Raw genomic sequence first — 6,000 nt, forward strand, 5'->3', positions numbered from 1 at the left:
ACTAGTAGACATTACGACTGAATTGACAAGTGCCCAGCTCCTAACTATAACGCCAGAAATTGTTAGTTATAAAGGTATATCACATTCATTAATCTGTCATGTAAGATTTCAGTCATTTGAAGACTATTAAAAGAGAATGGTTTCTTTGTCTACTTGAAAGAAGCTTAAAAATTTTAATGTCATAGCAAACTTGCTTAGCTACTCTCAAAAGTGATCAATTTTACTTTAAGATGATGAAGGTTGACTGAAGGGTATTTGTCACAGCTAATACTAGAATTTCTGTGGCATTAAAATTTTTCAAGTGTGGTAATACCATTTGCCTTATTGGGTGCATTAGTGAAGAATCATATTGCGGATCAATGAATGAATAAGGTATATTAGTTATTTTGTTGAATGTCAGATTAAAGTAAACATTAGGGACCAAGTGACTTTAGCTTTAAAGAAAAATTAACTGCTTAATTATCAAAATAAGATTAGCATGTACCCTCTGAAATTATTGTTTGGCGCCTTGTGTTCTCATCTGCTTTAACTTTCTTTAACATTCATGAAGGAAATTATGTGTCTTTTTGAAAACTTTGAAAAGTAAACAAATTGTTGAACGTGTCCATAATCTTGTCCATAATCTTTCCTTCTTGTTAAATTGAATACATAAAAGCAAAAGGTAAAAGCAGCCAGGACCACATTAAAACAACGCCTTTTAGACAGTCTGGATAAATCTTAAGCTAATGGAATGCAACGCCTTCTTCTGCATACCAAATGTAATTCCACTTTTGGGACAGAATACTATACAAGAATAACAGTAGCTCAAATTGCAGATCAATTTCCTGCATGGAATAATGGATGCAACAAGCTAGCACGTTTACTGCGATTCACTAATGAGGTTCAGGACTTTGGACGCAACTAGTGTTGGCTGCGTCATTTGGCAGAAACAAAGTCTATCCCAGACGATTTATATAGCAGAAAATTACATGTTTGCTAACGTAATGGTTGCCTAGTGGGGCGTGGAATGGTATTATAGTGAGGGATGAAATCACAAAGAATCCCAAATCCTATTGTCTACAAATTATATATATCAGCTGTAGTTAAGTGTTTGTTGCAAACGCTAATTGGAGGCAAAAATGGCTGATTTTGGACATTATTAGTTCGACATGGCTGCAATAGGTCAAAATTTGTGATAAACCAATGCAGAGATCAATGAGTGGATACATGCATGTAATTTGCATTAGCGAATTCATGTTGCAAGCATTATGGATAAACTCCAGCAAAACTGGGGCTGGTGCAAGCTACTGATCACTACATGCATGTAATTAGAATACATTTTGATGGGATTAGATGCAAATGAAGGATAATTCATGGTGTAAAATGCACGTATAAAGTATAATTTTTAGTCTGGTGGTGACTACTAATATGCAAAATGGAGAAAGTAGCAGATAAGCATGACAAAAAAGATAGATATTAACTGAATTGGGATAAAATACTTAGATTTTTTTTCCTTACAATGTTAGGTAACGAGTTATTTTGATGTAATGTTGTCGAGGTATCAAAATTGAATTGCAGAAAATTAGCTTTCCTTTTTTAAAAAAAAAAAAGAAAAAAAGAAAATGTACAGTTGGTAATATACATGACAGACTTGAATTATGGATAAAAAATTTGGTCAAGTCCACATGCTAAGTTCATCAATAATCTCCTTTCTTCGTGTTACCTTTTTGGTTTTGGAGTCAAATCAACAAGGTTAGTGGTACTGCGGAGCTGATAAAGAGTCCATATCAAAAGAGGGCCAAAACCATTTTTGGAGCTAGGTAGAAACACAAACTTGTTTTGTCCAATTATGCTACCCAATTTAGGTATATATGCACATAGTCTAAATCCTTCTCACAGATGGCTCACTTGAACAGCCACCAATGAATGATCAGCAAATTGATCAAGAAAGGAAAGACAGAGATTTGAACAAATGATCATTAAGCCCTAGAAAAGGTGTGTTAACTTGAAAGGGGAACTGTGCATTTTGGGAGTGTAAGTGAGTTTCGTTGTCATAGGCTCATAGCCCATGTGCTAGTTGCTGGCTTTTTTGTTGCAAGAATTTGGTTTTAAAGTCAAGAGAAACGATAAGTACTCTACACCAGGCTAGATAGGCAGATCGTTCCTCATCCACTTAGTGATTTTAGGGCATGATTGAGGTTCCATTTTTTCTGCTCAAATGTGCAAAGTTTGGTGGTGACTTTTGCACACAATCCTTTCAGTTCTCATCTCAAAGGATTGGTGAAATTTCCAAAAAATAAAAATAAAAATCCAAAGGGCATGTGAATTGACATTTTTTTTCTTTTTTTTTTGGGGTGAGACGGGGGGAAAGGGGGAGGAAAAAATGGTTGGATGGTATTGGGAAGGGGGAGGAAGGAGCGTAAGTAAAAGGCTCAAGTTCGAGTTCTTATTTCACTACTAAAAAAGATATCTTGTCAATCACCCATGCATGGTTGTCAAAATATTTCAAAAACTTGATTTTGTGCACTGAAATTATCTTTTATTGTAATACTTCACAGATTTAACTTCTAAATATATATCGTTTTGACATTTTTCTTTATTTTACCTTCTTTATCTCTTGCGGAGGTTGTTGCACTTGAGATACAGAATTACGCTCACCTTTGAAGTATTTTTGGTATTTCTCAGAAAATCTTGCTCACATGCTATCTAAAGTTTCATCTTACCAACTGCACTTCTTTTATTTTGTCATTTCAAATTTGCATTAGAGAGTTTCTGAGAAATGACAGAAGTTCCCCTAGATAAATTATTGGTGCCATTGTCCATTGATGCACTTTACCCTTCTTTGATTTTACGTTTTCCCTTTCCAAATCGTTGTTTTTGTGCAAACAATTGGAGAAGGCATCAAGATAGTGAAAGAGAATATCATAAGCGCTATATTTTTTCAAGTAAAAACTGCAATCATTTCATTGAAGGATGACGAGAAGTTCTTCCACATATCCTTCTACAAGCTGAAACTAGCAAGTTTGTACTGCACATTTAAAATCATTTTGCAGCCAGTGATTTTTAAGCACGCAATTATATTCTAGTAATAACACAAAATGCAAACGCTAATCGCTCCCAATTTGAGCATCCTATTATCATTTCTTACACTTCTTGAAAATTACATTATATCTATGGTTTCAGGTTGAAGTTCGGTAGTTGCGTTTAAAAAGTTATATATAGCTGTATCACTATTCTCAATCCGAGTGATATTCATGTATATATGTTTTGAGATGGGCATCAAATGAATGCCTTAGGGGTTGGCTAAGTCCAATAATTTTATGTGATTTTGTGACTTTGCATCAATATTGAGAACATTACGAACTTGACATTTTCTTTGAGTATTTTCACTAGAACAGTATCTGATTAACATGCCTAAGTAGCTAGTACTAAAACTTGCAATTTTTTTTTTTTTTTTTTTTAAGAACTAAAACTTGCATTTTACAATCAGGAAGTGGATTGAATGTTTCAGAAGGGAAAGCAAGGAAGTTGTTAGATGATGGGCTATCAAAATTTGTCAAAACTTCTGCAAATCTATTTGGACTAGTCTATTCCCTATGAGGACATGACTTGTCATGACATAGAACATCATGTGTCTTGACCACTGCACCAACCTTAAAAGCATGCAGGCTTTATATCCTGTCATTTGAGAAAAAAAGATTTAGGCACAGAACTTGAATGAATGAGGTAATAAGTTATAACACAAGTTCCACAGCATGAGTCATGCTGAAAAATGTGTATTGTAGAACTTTTTTTTTTTTTTTAAATAAAAAAACCTCTGATGACATCCTAAATTTACTTGTGAATTCCTCAGGATATTATATATGCTCAAAAAGAAAATAGTGTACATATGAACAATATATAAATGGGTTGATTTCTTTTCATTTTCTTTTTTCCTGGTCTGTCTACATGCTTACATATAGTCTTGAAGAGTCTAAGAATAGGAGATGTCTTTGGCCATAAAAGCGAAACTCAACATTTACTTATATATATGTGATGGTTTTGATTAATTACCCAGAGAAATATTTCTCAGATGACTAGTTTCTCCATACGCATGTTTCTGTATTCCATTTTCGAAGATACATTTATCAAAGTAAAGATAACCAGATCAGAAAGTAAGTTCATGCATGAGAATGAGACGATGTTAATTGCTTTTTCTGGCTTTGGAAAATCACGAGGGCTCGAAACCATACGATCAAGAGGGCTAATGTGTATATATTGTTAAGTAATAGTACTTTTATGAAATAGAACTTTCGTGGAGTCAATTTAAAACCCAAATTAAAAACACAAACTTGTGTAGATGCAGAAAACTCTTTTTTTGATACGTAGATATCATGCAAGTTCTTTAGTGTCTACCTCCAACTCTTCAGTCTAATTTATCCACCTTTGGTAGAGAACATGAGAATGGCTCTACCAAGCACAAAACTTTTTGTTTTTTCAAGACTTTTGGTTTTAGTGAAGATGGAGAAAATCTGGAATGAGTAAAAACAAGCCTTTTTGGAAACCAGCCCTATACGAGGGTTCAACACCACTGTACCTAAGTGGTTAGAATTTAGTTGTTTATATATGATGAAGCATTATGTCTTATATTAATTACCATTTTAGAGAAGAAAAATAACTAGAAATATCAATGATGAGTAAAGTAAGGCGTTTTTGAATATTTGAGTTATAAACTATCATTTTTATTTTCTAACAATCAGAAGCAAATTATATTTGTGGATTGTTTTGGGGGTGGAGCAAATTAAAGGTAACATTGTGGTAATCAATTATCTTATACTAGCAGATTTTTTTTCTTCATTTGTTTGTCAGTTATAGCAATAATAGAATGAGGAAAAAAGTTTTATGCTAGCATTACTTAAATGGAACTAATGAGGAATAATTGATGCAGCCAGAAATGAGAGTTACATCAAATACAATGTAGTCAAAAGTTAATTGCCAAATTGGGTTTACTTTCTGCCAAACAATCTTTCACTAAATTGGTCCTCCAAAAAGAATAGCTAATTTGGCAATTTGAGTGTGACCCTTAGAATATGAATCAGGAACATAATATTCAACACCATTTCCAATTGATTTTTGATGCAGTTGATGTTGCTTCATGAATTGCAGTTCTAATGAAGGAGTCAATTTTTACTTCGATACAATTAAGGGTTTATTTGATAACATTAAAAAGTGCTGAAACTAAACTTTTTCAGACATTCAGATGTTTTGAGTGTTTGATAAATGAAAATCCATCTGCTGAACTTGTTAAGCAGTGCTGAAATTGTATGTATTTTTTCAGCACAAGAATCCTAACTGAATGCTTAATTCTAATAAGAATTAATAGAATTACTTCAACTACCTTATCTTATCTACCAAATCTACCCTTGTTTGTTAATTATGTTCAAAATTCTTATCAAATTAAATAACCTGATATTCTCTATCTAAGGGTTTTCTATTTCTCTTTTCTCCTTTTTTAATGACTTTCACATCTTCACCATACTCCTTATATAATATATTTCATCTTTTATATTAATTTGATTAAAAAATAAATATTGTCATTTACATACCTAACAATAATTTTAAAATAATTAATTTATAGGTTCTATTTCTTTTTTGGATGAAAACATATAAGGGCAAAATTGTCAAATTTGACTTATTAAGCATTCAGTTATAAATGTTTATCAAACAGTATAAATAGGTTTAGCATTAAAATTCAGACATTTATATATTTCTTTTCAGTGCTTAAAATTCAGCAAATTAATTATTTTAGTATTCAGATTTCAGAATTCAGATTCAGTTTTATCAAACGGAACCTAAGTATGCATTTCTTGTGCATGTATTAATCAGTCTCGTATTAAACCAGTTGAAATGTCCCATGCTTATCTTATTTTCATGTTTTTAGTCTGTTTTTGTTGCAATGAAAGATTGAAAATCATTATGTGATCTATATTATTCGTTTTTAGAATTAATAAACAATCCGGAACAGACACAATAATGAATTCC

Source organism: Coffea eugenioides, chromosome 6, assembly GCF_003713205.1.
Source record: "Coffea eugenioides isolate CCC68of chromosome 6, Ceug_1.0, whole genome shotgun sequence".
Classification (NCBI taxonomy): domain Eukaryota; kingdom Viridiplantae; phylum Streptophyta; class Magnoliopsida; order Gentianales; family Rubiaceae; genus Coffea; species Coffea eugenioides.